The sequence below is a fragment of the Hibiscus syriacus genome, unplaced genomic scaffold (genome assembly GCF_006381635.1).
Source record: "Hibiscus syriacus cultivar Baekdansim isolate YM2019G1 unplaced genomic scaffold, ASM638163v2 tig00111398_pilon, whole genome shotgun sequence".
NCBI lineage: Eukaryota > Viridiplantae > Streptophyta > Magnoliopsida > Malvales > Malvaceae > Hibiscus > Hibiscus syriacus.
This window is the reverse complement of record NW_024063081.1, coordinates 720,826-737,090: the sequence shown is the minus strand read 5'-3', so window position 1 is coordinate 737,090 and position 16,265 is coordinate 720,826. Positions and strand designations below refer to the sequence as shown.

Genomic DNA, 16,265 nt, shown 5'->3' with positions numbered 1-16,265 from the left:
AGTACATTTAAACTTTGGAACAATTGAAAATTAAGTGGTATAAGAGATACACGTATTAAATTTAACAAAGCGTAGTTTACTCTTAAAATATTAATGATTAGTTTTTTAAAAGTTAATAATAAATTAAATAAAGTCTAGAAATTTAAAAATTTAAATTATTTTTATTAATTGTTATTTATCTCGTTAAAAAAATTAACTAAGAATGTAAATTTATTATTTTTATAATCATATCATCATTTTAGAATTATTTACATATTTTATTCAACAATTTAAAATCTCCATTTTTATTGTTTTTATAACTTTTAAGTTTGGATCATTGAGTTTTTTAAACCAAATTATTGTAAATTTAAATTATTTCAAATTGTAATCCAAATTGATGTCTATTTTTTTTTAATTTTAGATTCTAATTATTATAATCAAATTTGAATTCATAAGGTTCATAATTTTTTGGATAAATTATATTAGATATTACTAAATTTTATGCAGTTTATAGTTTATATTATTAAAATTTTAATTATTTTAATTAAAAATTTAAATTATCGGTTCTAATATTTAAGTATTGTATCATTCTTCATTCATATCATTAAATTCAATTAAAATACTAAAATGAAAGTTTAATATTTCAATTGAAGTAATTGAAAGTTTAATTACATGAACGATATAACTTCTAAAGTTCAGTAGTATATGTTATAATTTACCCTAATTTTTATACAATTATACCGCCATTACTTAAACAATAAGAACTGGATTGTGTGTTTTAGGTCTCAGGGAGAATTGGCGGGGAAAGAAGAGGGGACAGAGATGAGCTCGTCGGCAGTAGAAGCAGAAGCGCCGGATCTCGTATGCCAATTGGACAGCGTCTAAGGTATGGCGGACGCTCTCCGCCGTTTTCTGGAAACGCCATCAGGTGTGTTTTGAGAATTTATAGGTTGTACCAGTCCAGTATAGGGTTGGGGATCTGAATATACAAATTTTGGCATAATCGTAGGACGCGGTGGTGGAGTTGTCAGAGCATGGTGTGGTTTTAATCGTGGAGGATACTGGTTGTCTTCAAGCCAAAGTGTATCTTCAACGCGAGGTACTCTTTTTCTGCTTTCATTTAGTTAATATGTAGCAAATTTGAGCGTTTTTATTTGCAGCTATTCGTTCGTTATGAATATAATGCTAAGGGCGACCGCGATTTGGAGTGAGCTTGAGACTCTTTGTCGACTGCTTGAACTCATTTTCTTCACCTGGGCGTTCCAGTACCATTGAGATTCAATACCCAGGACCTGATATGCAGCTTCTTCTCAAGTATGTGCATTTAAGTGTGGTATGTTTTTAGTTCAATGGCTGTAATTTGTAACTCTTCTAATTTGGAATGACCCCATCAACAGTGATATCAATTTCTACTTGAATAAGTCCATAATGCAGAGATTAATAAAGCTGCTTCTTCAATACTTGAGTTGATTTTGGCATTGTGAAATTCAGCTCTTGGTTTTTTTCCCCAATGGTTATTAGATCTATAGATTCGCATGATGCTTGCATTTATGCGGAAATCAGGACAAGAATTCCAGATACAATTTCATGGGGCTACCACTTCGAACCATCTGGAAGCACACCACTTACTTTTACTGTCAAGGTATTTTATTATCATATCATATAAGATAGAACATAGGAAGCTTTTGCACACATTTGTTAATGGCTGCTTCAGAATTCAGTCTCTTATACTCTTGGCGTGATCATATCATATAAGAAAGAACCAAGCATATAGTTTGCACACATTTGTTAATGGCTGCTTCGGAATTCAAACTCTTATACTCCTATTTTTCTGATGTTGTGGGTTTTTTGAGCCCTTCCACACTCCTTTTGGTCTTCTTACATGCTTCGAATATCCACTTAGATTCATTCAAGAAATTGTTTACAACTGCAAATTAAAACAATATAGTTCAGTCTGCAGCATTAAAGGAAGCAATGGATGATCTAGAATGGCCGGGGTCGGGCATCCAGATCATTGTACAGCCCGACCCCCCATCCGTTACATTTAAAGGAGAAGGCCATGGAGACTTGCAGGTGTTGTTTTACTTTCACACTCGTAAGCAAAATCGAGGTTTCGGATGCTTAACCACTCATCATCCTGTATGCAGATAGATTTCAGCTATTATGTAAACACTGATCTTGTGAGTGCATTTCATTGTGATCGCCAAGTATCTTATAGGTATGTCTTTACATCATACATAATTTCACTTGGGCAAATCAACATCATCTCTTCTCGTCTTGCAACTTGGCAGGTATAAATACAAGTTTCTTCGAGCAATAACTTCGAATCATCCCAGCAGTGTTATTAAAGATAACAGAGGAAGTAAGTTGAGTATTGGGAGAGGAGGAATGTTGAAAGTTCAGCATTTAGTTTCAGTAGCCTGTGTTTTAAAAAGCGCGCCTGAGGCGTTAGGCGAGGCGTTTCGAAGAAAGCCTCCGACCACCAAGGCGGCGGCGAGTACATGAGGTGGCGATTCAGTCATCGGAGGCGGCGAGAGGCGACGAGGTGATGCTTTTAGTGATTCACGTACAATGATTGCAAGACTCAGACGGTGTAGACGTGGTAGTTGTTGTGGTAGTCATAGAAGGGCCTGATGGCGGTGTCGTTCTAATAACTTTCATCGGTACCGGAAAACTCTGCCGGTGCTGATGTTGCTGTTGATGGTGAATGGACAGAGACCCGGCCACGTTGTTTGGCGGAATCATCCAAACAGAACCTCCACCAGCGGTGGTTCCCTCGCCTTCTGACTCGTCATCATCTTCATCATCGTTTACACTTTCTTCAGAACTTTCATCAGCTCCATCTTGTCCGTTACTTTTCAATCTATCCCATCTTCTTCTCTTACTTGCTCTACTCAAGCGATCTCTTTCTCTTTCCCGTTCCATATCTCACTCTCTATCCCGTTCCCTCTCTCGATCTCTTCTCTTTCTCTACCCTTCTTTCCCTCTTCTCCTTATATCTCTCTTTCCTCTTTTTGTGCTCTAAATGTCATCTTCTTTTCGCTATTTCACCCTCAATGAAACCCACTCCGAGCCTTAGTGAACAATCACGATCACTGATTATCAAATAATGACCGAATCTGAACCCTTCATTCCTCGACAGATCAAACGATTCACATTGGGTTTAAACCAACATGGCAAGACCTCAACCGTTGATTAATTATCTCTTCTCTCCCTTAACCTTTTTCTAAATTATTCCCTATTCACAACGTGTCATATTCATTCATTTAACATTTTTCTAAATTATTCCCTATTCGTAATGTGTCATATTCAAAGGTTAAATTGTGTTTGAGGTATGATTATAAAATATTTATAAATGTTTTGTAAAATTAAGCGCTTCGCGTACGTGAATCCCTCGTTTCAAAAATTGAGGCTTTCGGGTAGCTAATCGCCTTGGAGCGCCTCGCGCCTTTTAAAACACAGTCAGTAGCAAGAGCAATTGCTTCACATACTCATTGATTCTGCTGCCCATCAATAGCCTAGTTGAATTGCTTATATTGAATTCTTTGTCATGTCTGAGGTAGATGAAGTCAATTAAATAATGGGTAAATTACCATAATTGCCACTTTCGTTTCATTTTTTTCACTGATCTTAAAAAGGTAACGTGTTGGTCATTCACATTATCGTTTCATTTTTGTTTACTTTCGATCACTGATCTTAAGGAAGTAGCGTTTCGGTCACTTAAGTTATCAATATATAACATATTTTGCCTTCTCCAGAGCTATACTTAATGAGCATAAAGCTTGAATGTTCGATTTGCTCCTTGGTTGTGATGATTCTAAGCGGATATTAACAGTACTTTGCAATAAATTGCTGAAAGTGTCTTACACATATCGTCATGCAACTGCATAAGAGGTAAAAAATCAACAGAAGTAAGAAAACGTTGAACGTTTTGTAATTTTTGCCCTGAAAAAACACACGCAACAAGATCCATTACTACTATTACACCAAAAACAAAAGGCCTTTGATATTTAGAATAACAGTTAAAAAAGAAAATTAGGATTGTGCACAAAGCATATTTACAAAATATAAAAGTAGCTACTGCCCCTATTTTTATGAAGTTAACTTGAATTAAAGACACAAGACATGCACAATTAATTAATCAATTATAAATATTTAGTTTGAAGAAAATTTACATGCTATAAAAGTCTTAAAAATCATATTTGATTATAATATATATTTATGGTATCCTTATTTTTTTAAATATTAATAACGAACTTATTATTACTATTTAATTTTAGAAGAAATTAGGAGTTTTAGACCGGATTTATGAAGTACTATATATTTTTTTTATGAAACATACATCGAATTTAAGTCAAGAAGGCAAAAAAGGAGTTGATTGAAATTATTGAAATCCAACAGTCATTGTCAACGGTGAGCGATAATGAATGACAATAGTGATAAATGACAACCGAAGACGGGAGACTTTGATTAGATTCCATAATTAAATTAATATTTTTATTAAAATTTATGAGTTAAATTAATATTTTATTTAAAATAAAAGATCAAACTAAAAAATAAGTTATTTTGTTAACATGTCACATAGATGTTATAAATCGATAATATAAACTACTAAAATGTTAATTCTTTAAAATCAATAACAATAAAAGTCAATAAAAAATAAACATTTTTATAATTCACCCATAAATGATTCGTACTAGTAAAACGTTAAATCTATCAAACAAATGATCGAAATGTTACTTCATTTTAAAATCGACAACAAAAGGTGAAAAATTAAACGGAATTATTTGATCCTTTCATTTCAATTACTAGTAGGTGTGGGTGAGTCATATACCCATGTTCTAGAGGTGCATTTAAAATCCATCCTTGAAACATGACATGAAATAGTTCCTCTCTAATCATCATAAGGAAATTGTAGGAGATTTCATCAACTTATGGCTGTCCCTAAAAGGGGAGAGGGTAAGACATTTTCAGTGAAAATTTAAGTTGGAACTTCAGCTACTTTCTTTTGGAAATTGACAAAACAATCGAAAAATATAATTTAATAGACGCCTTGTTGTTCGTATTATACAACATTTAAGTCAAAATTGTTTTTTTTTGGATAATTCATCAATTTTATTACCCAAGGAAGCATAGAATGCTATAAAAATACCGATCACAAGACATTATATACAAGCTACAGATAAAAGAGCCGATCGATTTTAATCAAAACCCCAAGAAAAACAGAGGTTAAAGTTAACTCTATCAATCCTATTAATGTTCTTCCCCCTAAGTTTGATTCCTATACATTCTTTGATCAAAATTGTGTTGGAAGCTGAAACTCCATCTTACAGCCAAAATAATTACTCCAGCAGAGTTGATCCTATGAAAGCTCATTTGCAAATAACTCTTTGAGACTGACTTTATTACGGCCTGCCTGCAATGCATTATTAAGATTATTAACACTATGAAAGCTCATTTGCAAATAACTCTTTGAGACTGACTTTATTACGGCCTGCATGCAATGCATTATTAAGATTATTAACACACAAAAAACTTTCAACCATCACTGTGTGTTGATCAACCTAGTTTGGTTTCTTCTCCTAACAAAACACTGCAGTTCATATAAGATCTGATATGGAATACTCAGATTTAGCACATTGGTTCTTTTGGATTGAAAATACATTTCCTTTACACCTTTTACACAATGGTTAGCTTTATTACTTGGGTTCCTAAGGACAAAACACATACAGTCGTGCCAAATTTAGCAGAAACCCAGAATCCAAGATCAACTGCAAATATGCAGGTTCGCATTGATTAGAATACTCGGTTGTTGTGCATATTTCAAATGTTCAGATTGTTTGCGAGGGAAAGATATGTCACAGCTAATCAATCACAATGACATGCTTCGGAGAAGTGAAATAAAAGAAGACGTGTTTACCAGAAGGTGAACCCAGTCGATCTAGTTGAGCACTGTTGAGATCCTAATTTCTTTTCTACAGAGCTGGAGTAAAAAAGCCTTTCAAATTTTGTTGATAGCTCTTGATACAACTGAAACTCCGATGATCGTGCTTGTCTGATGGCAGCTTTCAAATGGCGCATTGTTACTTCTTCAGCATCAAGGCTCTCCTGATTGCAAATTAATGTTAAATCAACAATGGTGAGAAACGTTAAAAAAACCAAGCTTAGACTCGCAAACCTCGAGCTATGACAGCTGCCTCCCGGCAAATCAATGATATATCAGCACCAGTACAGCCCTCCGTGAGATGAACAAGCTCTTTTAAGCTGACATCAGAGCTTCAAGGAGTCTTGTGCATATGGATACGAAATATATCTTCACGGTCGTTCTCATTTGGCGGTCCAACATATAACAGTCGATCAAAACGTCCTGCAGGAATCATTGTTAGATATTATTAGGAAGTAATCATGTTTATGTTACAAGAATTAGAAAGTTGTAAAATTGGCTGTGCTTTCTCCTCTATATCAAGAACGGAGGGAAGGGGTGAGAAAAGACCTGGTCTTAAAAGGGAAGCGTCAATCTTGTCTGGTCCATTAGTGGCTGCAATAACCGTGACATCAACTCTCTGATGCAAACCTAGATCAGCAAGAGCTTCAATCCAGTCAGTATATTTATAAAAAAAAATGTTTTATCCCATATGAGCAAACAAGATACATTACAGTTATAATCCAAATAGGTCAGATGGAATCTCCTGACGGGAGGCTAAATCAAAACGAACATGCTTTAAATTAAAATACTCTAGGTATAAGCAAGGCTCCATAGATGATGCGTTCGTAAAAAGAAACAGCGAAGTCATGCAAGAGCACTATAAATATAAGAGGGGAACTAATGCTTCACATTTAGTACTAACCATCCAACTCAACAAGAAGTTGACTCATGACCCTATCAGAAACTGAAACCCCGTCAGTATCCTTCCCACGAACTACGGCGAGGCTATCAATTTCATCAAAAAATATAATTGATGGAGCATTAGCCCTTGCCTTTGCAAAAGGGATCTTACTGCCTTCTCAGATTCACCAACCCATTTGCTGAAAAGTTCTGGACCTTCAACTGCTAGAAAATTTAATCCAGCTTCCGAAGCCACAGCACGAGCCATGAGGGTATTGCTACATCCAGGAGGTCCAAACATCAACACCCCTGTGGGAGGCTCCGTACCAATCCTCTTAAATGCATCCTGGTGTTTTTGAGGCCATTCAACAGCTTCCATCAACTGACTTTTGACCTCCCTTTGACCACCAACATCTTCCCAATTAACTTTTGGAACTTCAAGTATGATCTACAAGTACAGAACAAAGGTCATACCTCACGCTAAACAACAGTTATATCTTAGTCATAAAAGTTTGTAAAATTAAATCAACTAGCAATTCTAAGAAGTTATAACTTCAGTCCTTTTTAGTTAAAATATTTTAAAATAATGTTGAAAGCATAAAATTTTGTGCACAGCAACTGTTTTTAGTGTTGTCATTGCAGTAGTAGAGATCGGTAGCATTGAAAAAATGGCAACAAAATATTTCCCCAAACAACAATTATATCTTAGTCATACCTCACGAATGGCACTCGATCTCACTTTCATCCTGGCCTTTTCAAAATCTTCAAACACCACTCACAGCAAGCAATTTTCTTTCACCAAAGACGTCCCTTCAGAAATATTGTCAATGCCATTCTGGATACTAGCTGTTGTTTGTAAGACTGTGTAACACCCAATTTAGGGGCTAAATTTTAGGAATTATAAAGTGGTGAATTTAATTTGGTATTTTAGAAGAAAATTGAGGATTAAATTATAAAATCGTAAAGTTGGAATACCATTTTAAGAAGTGTAGGAAATTCAGTGACTAAACTTAAGATTTATCCATTTTTTTGGGATGAATTATAACCTCATTTCCGGTATGTTTTTGCAGAAATTCCTAGTTTCCCTCCCCCTTCAACCCTCCTTTCAACTCCGGTCTACTCGTCGTTCGACCTCCGATCGATGAACCGAAATCACCATCGTGTTCGTTGTCGACCGAAGAACAAAACCCCTTCAAACTTTTCGTTATTAATCATCGTCGTTCGTCGTTAATTTCAGTTGGAAGTATCGTCGGTTATAACTCGATTTCAGTTTGTTTTTTGTCGATTTACGACGATCCGGTCATTCGTTTTCGATACCTCCTGCACCATCGTATTCCTTGCATCGTTCTGAGTCCACCAGTATTCTCCTTTTCTCCGTCGTCGCCGGCGCATGAAGGGGTGAGAAAATCAAATATTTCGATGTTTCGGAATCGAGCTCTCCGCCGTTCAAAATTGTGAACCGAGCACGGTAAGTGTCTCAAAATGCCTTAAAATAATTTTTAGGAATTTTTCCGGGAATTTTCCGATACCGTATCACTGTTCACGCGCCGCTACTGCACGTAGGGGTGTTAGTGTTGTAATTAATTTCTGTTAAGGAGATATTTGTATAAAATTAGGGTGTTAGTTTTGTAAATATTTGTAGAAGTTGGCTAATTTTGTAATTAATTTCTGTTAGAGTGATATTTGTGTAAAACGATCGACTGTTGACCGTTGACCACTGTTGACCATAACTTTGACCGGCGTTGATCGGACGTTGAACGACCTTTGACTTTGACCGGGTATACCTATTATGATATTTTTTGACATCCTGAATCGTTTTTGGGGTCCGTTTCACCAAATTCGAATCCGGTAAATTGGTTTTCACTGATTAATCACTCGATTCGATCTGTTTTTCGGAATCAAACTCTGTTTTTATGTAATTTATGTTGATATGCATCTGAGGAATTATTGGAAGATGATTTCAAGATCGAGGGCGTTCGAATGAAATTTATATGGTTGATCAGTATGACATGAAAATCAAGATAATACTTTACTACCTCTTTATGCTTTATGAAACATGTGAATATTGGTAAATGCATGATTAAGATAATGTCGGTCTCATTTGTGGAGTTAATTAATGAAGTTCTACACTCTATACGAATGCAATAGAAAGTAAGTAACTGAATATGGCTCAGATGACTATTATAAGAAATTAGAGGACAATTGGAATTAAATTACAAGTTATGGAATTAAGTGATAAAGGAATCAACCATAAATATGTAGATTATAATTTATTTCATTAAAGGTACTTAGATGATAAATTATGAGAATATTTCGATTAGGTAAAATTACGAAAAATACCCCTATGTTGTAAAATGACAAGAATTGTCCCTGAAAGTTGATTAATAACTCTGAAAAGGCATATTGATCTGATAAATTTACAGATGTGCATAAGAAATGTTAGTTTTGCTTGGAAAATTTGGATAACCGGTTTTTTAACCCCAAGAGGGTTTGTGCAAGATACTAAAAGTCTGTTAAGGAATCATTTCAAGATAAGAGAATGTTCGGGAAAGCAATTAACCATAGATTCTCTAAATTATAATTATTTTTGTTAAGAATTTTAATAACGAAATTATATGGTTAAAAAATTACCAAATTACCCTTGAGAGGGAAAATAGCCGAATTGACCCTAAATGGAAAAGTACTCAAGAAGTTATGCTTAAATCGATGAATTACTAGCTTCATCGTTAAATTATACCTTTATACAGAAAATTTCTGATAATCCGCAAATCTCCAAGTTATGACTAAATACATGAAGAATAATTTATCGATGGTGCTCTTTTGACATAATTGTTCGAAATGACTGAAATAAGTGATAAGTTTGAATTCGATAGTAAGATCGGACGGAAGGAAATGATTGTAATGCACTGGATCTGTAAAATGACCAGAATACCCTTATAATGCAAATAACCAAGAATATCACCAAGCTCATGAATGATTGGATATCCTTGAGCTCTGAAATGAATGAAATATAACTGAGCACCAAAATGATCAAAATATCCTTATGGCCTAGAATAAGTAAATGTTTTGGATTAATTAAGGAATTCAAATAAACATGGGTGTGGTACTGCTCTTAAAAGTTATGGATCACATATTAAGCCGAGCAACCAATGCTAGTGTTATATCAGTACCTGAATGACATAGATGTCACTTGAATGCATGTTTGTATTCTCAAGTGTGGCTTGATGATAATTTTTGAAGTATTCAGCTCAGCTAAACTCTAGATTGCATTCAATATTAAGAAGTGGATATTCATTAGACAAATCAACTACGACTACCAAATTGAATTGAATGGAAGTACAATACGTATCTGAAATTCAGAAATGTCTGAATTACTATAGAAAACCCCGAAGAAACTGTAAATGACTTGACTGCTAAATGAACTAAGTAACCTCAAGGACTGAGGTTTAAGTAAGAGATTGGAATAAGTTTGGAAACTCGGATGAACTTATGTGATGTATCATCCCTATGGATTATGAACCACAAATCAAATGTCGACATTTCCTGATATAGTTGAAATATGGAAATGAAATAAAGAACATTAGAATATTTGTTCGTCTCCTTAAGATCTGTTCAGTGATAACTCAGAAGATGATCCATGGATAAGAATATTTGGTATTAAAGAGTAAATACTCTGGAAGGTTAATGAATTGACAAGTTGACAAGTATTAGTTCTGGGGAGCTATTCATCTGGAGTTGTTCAACAATCCGAGTAATCGACATAGATTGTAAGGTCATGAACCTTCATTTCTTCCTTATCAGCTCAAGTCTCATTATGAATAACTGATGATTCCATCAGTTATTGATCTCTTCCAATAGTGATTCTAAATTCCGAAATTCTATCAATATACTGAAGATCCGTGTTTCTCTGCCTGCTAAGATTATCCAGTATCTCTGAATAATATCTGTAAACTCTGGTGTGTTCCCTAATTACATGATTGTTTTATCTGATTTCCGATTTGAATTATGTTCTGATTCTGATATGAATTTTGTTCTGATTTATGATCTGGATTCTGTTCTGATATCTTATTTGAATTCTGTTTTATTTTCTGATATATCCGTTTACTGACGGAAAAATGTTTTAAATGGTTCTGGGGAACCTACACAAACAAATAGTGAAATGATTGGGGTAAAAATATGTTTTAAAAAGATTTGTTTCTTTTTACTGGTTTTATGGAAACACACTAGATAACCTATTTTGATCTCCTGAACCTGGACATCCGAAATATTTCCCTGAACTAAACGCTTGCTATCTGTTACTACCTGAAATATCCGTATGATCTCTGCTCAACATAAAGATCTATAGATGTATGAACTGATAAGGAAATATATGTTTATCTATATCTGCACGTTCTTCAGCATCATATGGTAGTTTTGTATTACTGAGTTTTCCGAAGCTCACTCTATTACTCAACATTGCAGGTTAAAAGAATTGTACCAGTGCAACTATCGCCATCAATATAGGAGTTCTTCTGGCGTTGTTTTCAGAGAATGGTACATGTGATTAGGGGACATGTAATTGTATTTTGTTTTTTATACGAGTCTGAAAATCTGTTTTATTTCTGTATACTGATAAATTATTTTATAAGTTACATATTTTAATAAAAGTTTTAAATTTTCTGCTATTTTTACAGTGGGTCGCTCCGGTGGCCCTAATGTGACAACCCAGATCGAATCGGGTTACCCGCATCGGTCTGAGGGGAATCAGGCATTTTGCAAGAAGATGAAGAATCTAAAAAACTAGTAGAAATATCTCTTAAAACACTTGTACATTCCATTCCTTCCATATTATTACCTGAGAGGCCTACATATGTAATTGGCATTCCAAAAGATTTCAAACCATGACAAGAAACTTTAAATTTAGAGTAACGCCTAAGACAAACTAGGGCTGCCTCATTACAAAGGGAAGCTAGATCAGCACCCACAAAACCATGTGTAGCCATGGCAAGTTGCTGAACTTGAATATCTGAAATGCAGTGGTCGATTTTTCTGAGAAGAGTGTTCAGTATATCTAGTCGTTGCTTTGGAGATGGCACACCTACATTTAAATTATCAATATAGCACATCAGAAAGAAGGGAAGAAGGTTTGCTACTTGTCTTTGCATCGACTGGACTGAAAACAAAAGCAGCAAAACAAACTTATTATTCTACGTTCATTTATGGTTCCACGGGCTTCCTTGAACATCGAATTCACAGACCTGAATGTTTGCTATATCATTTATTTCTTAGATATTTTAAGCTGTTAAGAGAAATATCTAAACTCAAGTAGCTTTCTATTTCTTCCTCCATGCAACCTTTGAGGAAAGTAAAGAAGAGTCAACCGCAACTGCTCTATTTCAATTAAATTATATCTGAATTACATTTTATCCTGAACAAATGAGTTTGTGATAATATCATAAACAATACATTGAATTTGAGATGGAGTAAATGTTGTAATTTATATCACATGAATGTAAGAAAAGAGTTACCATTAAGAAAGATTATCAAGGTAATGAAATTTAATATCAGAGACAAAATCTACTATCTTACCTATCTCAAGTTCCCTGTCAAATCTTCTAGGTCGTCTAAGTGCAGGCTCAATGCTATCAGGCCTGTTGGTAGTGGCAATGACAAGTACTCCGTCAGTTGTACTAACCCCATCCATCAAATTCAACAAAGTAGCAACTATTCTTTGGGATAGCTGTTCACCTCCTCCTTTTCGTGCAGGAGCTATGGCATCTAACTCGTCAATGAACACCTACATAGAGGAACTGTCAGTTAGGATGCATTTAAGAGGCATAGAAGCAATGCAATAAGCATTAGAAAACATAACCTTCATATTTTTCTTCAAAAGATAAAAACCAAAGGGTTAAAATTGACATGTTAACATTTTGCTCATACATCTTACACCAAGATTCTTCTGTTCATCCTCTACATGGTGTCTCAAATCTCAACGACTTAAGCATAGAGTTGTAAAGCACACAGAAGATAAGTCAACAAAACTATCATGTTTGACAGGAAAAAAAAATCTAACCACGGAAGGGGCAACCTGTATAGCTGACTCGAAAATTTTGTGCAATTCTTGCTCACTTTCTCCATGATATTCACTAAAAAACTCAGGTCCATTAACACAGAAGAGGCTAACACCAGCATCACGGACACATAGCCGTGCCAAAGAAGTCTTTCCTGTTCCAGGTGGACCATGAAGAAGTACTCCTTTTGTAGGTTGCAAACCAATACTAAAACAATTACATTAGTCGTCATCGTTTATCGTTTGCTATGCGAAACAAATGAGGGGAAAAATAAAGAAAAAAAGGTACTTGCGAATGAATGCAACAGAGAATATCTGATAAAATAACAAGAATACTTTACTGCTTAAAAACAGAAAATGATATAGTCAATTAAAAACTAAAAAGAGAGAATATTTTCCCTGTTATAGAAATAAAAACCCACAGAATATATAAATTTTAGATCCCAGGTTTGACTGTCTAGTCCTCATAATCTCATTCACGCCAACTTAACATGGACCAAACTTCAGTCAAGAACATTAAAACAAGTTCCAGAGTCTGATGCTAACCAGCTGGTGCAAAATCTAATCTTCTGTAATTTACCCTTTTACCAATAAATACATTCTACGCATTAAAACATGCCTAGTCTTCATTGCGATGAATGTTTCAACATCCAAAATTGTATCTACATGGAAACAAGAGTCCTTCACATAATATAATAGTATTTTCTATAACAGACCACTGAATACTACTATTAGTTCCAAAAAGTAAACAAGAAGAGCAAATTTATATCATTTACCTTGACAAAGCATTCTTCATCAATGAGAAAATGATTTCATTCAATATTGCATATTCTTTGGACAAGCCACCCAGTTCTGGAAATATCATATTCCACAATGGTTTTCACATCTCCAAGGTTATGTTGGACACATGGAAAAGGCCTTTCAAATTGAGTTACAGAAGACAAATCCGATGATGAACATAAGTATACTTTAGTCTCGTGGTCAACAACAAAAGCACTATTCACATGCACCACCGGTTCAAGATTTTGTGGGGCCAAACTATGATGATTTCCCTTGGTCAAATTCTGATTACTGATACCAGCACCTATCACACGGAAAATACAAAGCTCCGAAAGTGGAATTGCCACAATATTTCCCCGCAATAGATTACGTAAATACAACCATGAAGTTGCACAGGTCTGTAGGAGTTTCTTAGAACTTTCGTCCCTTAATATCTCTTTAACGTCAAACGAATCAGCACATAGACCATTTGGTTTGGAGATATTTGATGCAGAGCCTTCACAAAAGGGTGAATCTAACTGAGCAGAATTAAGAGAACTCGGCTTAGGCTGATATAATGGCGTCTTAGGCGAAGATGTTATTCCATTCTCAAATCGATCATGAGTTTTTCCAGCCGAGAATTCCATTTTAGAATGTAAACCATAGTTTTTATTTACTGTATTATTAGAAGGCAGCTCTAGATGCAATTGCTGGCAGCTATATAATGAGAGGCAATTAGCATTTAGGTTATGTCCCCTTTCATTCCCATTTATAAGACCAGTTTGATATTCACTTTGTATGGGGTAAACAAACACAATGCTGCCAGAAAAGGGAGAACCCAGCGCATATGAAAGGCTTGAAGGCAGTCTCACTCCATTCTTCAAAACCTAGAAAGAAATAATAAGATTAAGGTATAAAATCCAATCTCCATGATAGCACCACTAGAATCTCCAAAATTTAGAAGGTAGAACGTTTTTTTTTTTTGATAAATATAAAGGTGAAACTTAAGACACAGCATCAAGTCCATAATATACAAATTAATGCACGATATATAAAACCAAGATTTATAAGGTTAAATATATATGATATTACATCAATTCACCTTACAAAATACACAGCCTTAAAAGACCCTCTGCAAAATAAGCTACTACATAATCTCCATGGGTAGTTACTGTCTCCTTGTAGAAATATCATGTTTTTTTTTATTTAATTTTAAAGCATCTACTACAGTTGAGGAAGCATCCACTTTTTTTCAACTTCATAACGCAGTTAGTCTACCAAATTTTTCAGAAGAAAAAAAAATTCATACGCAAAAAGGAGAATATATAATATAAAGAGAGTCAAGACTACAATATGATTGTCATTCGAACCTTACAAGAGGGAAAACTGTAGCAAGTGCAAAGTAGTTTCCAGCTTCTTTTCCAGTTTCATCAGCTGAACCAACAGCAAAAGGTAGAGCATATTAATGTGTTACTGAACTTAGAGGAAAGCCATTGAATGTTTATTTCTTAAAGCAGCAAGTGAGACCTGGCAATGGATTAGAAAATAATTCAATAGCAGGACAGAGGTGGAATCCGAGAAAATTATAAGAGTCAAAGTGAATCACCGATACTAATGAACCATGGGTGAGATAAGAAGCAACCATGGAAGGTTCCGAGAGCCAAATTTTACAGCTTCTAATTTCAGAGTCAACATTATTAACTCTGCCAATGAAAGCCGATTTTCCAATAAGAGAAGGATATTGCCTGGAAACTTCATCAAGAGAGCCCCTAAGATCTTCTTCGTCAATTTCTGCATCTACAGAAGTCACAGACGGTGTCCGTGGAGTAGCCGACGGGTCAGAATTTGAGTGTTTAGAAGGCGTCTTTGATTGGTTCTTGGACTTTGAAGGCATCTCGACAATTCAAATAGCTTGTGCAAGTTAGGTCTAGCTAGAAAGTCTGCTTACTATAAATACAGAAGGTGGCATATACGGTGGGGCTCTCGGCCCCATTGGAAATCAACGACAACAGCCCCTTTTTTACACCATGCACCACACGGTGGGATGATAAGGGGAGTGCAACGGCAACGGCAACGGCGGTTGCAAATAACGATGACAAAGCTTGGACAAAAATCCGGTACAGAGAGAACAGAAGAACGGCGTGAATGTGGCCAACGTACAAAGTTAATTTGGTATTTGTACTCAAGATAATGTACAAAAATCCCGTATACTTCCTAGATTTTACGATTCAGAATCACAAGTTTGTTCTGTATTCATTTTAGTTCTTGCTCTTCCCGAACTAGCTTTCTAACTCATGAAATTATTAAATTTAATCTTCAACTTATATTATCCAAATGCAATAAAGCCTATTAACCTTAGTTTCCTTCCGGTTTAGTCCTTAAATTTTGAATTTCACTTTAACAATTTAAATTTCGCTCCAAAAATTCTAATTCTAAATTCAGGGTGTAACAGTATCTCTTCAAGATATTTAGTTCAACACTTCCTAAGAAGTCCTTTCATCGCTTGGATTGAAGAACGGAAATTCTAATCGTCGTGGACTCTCACAGATCGAAAAGGGAAATCCTTCTCTTTTCTTTTTTTGTTTTCTTTGTTGGTCTTTAGAGTATCTTGTCGCCGCTCTCACTAATCTATTCTCCCCACTTTTTTTTTGC

The 16,265-nt window shown here is 35.1% G+C and overlaps 2 pseudogenes; one reads left to right on the top strand and one right to left on the bottom strand.

The window, feature by feature from the left end:
* The first annotated feature begins 765 nt into the window (after positions 1–765).
* On the top strand, positions 766–2,908 carry LOC120161038 (annotated as a pseudogene).
* Positions 2,909–3,796: 888 nt separating this feature from the next.
* LOC120161081 lies at positions 3,797–15,742 on the bottom strand (annotated as a pseudogene).
* Between the last annotated feature and the right edge of the window lie 523 nt (positions 15,743–16,265).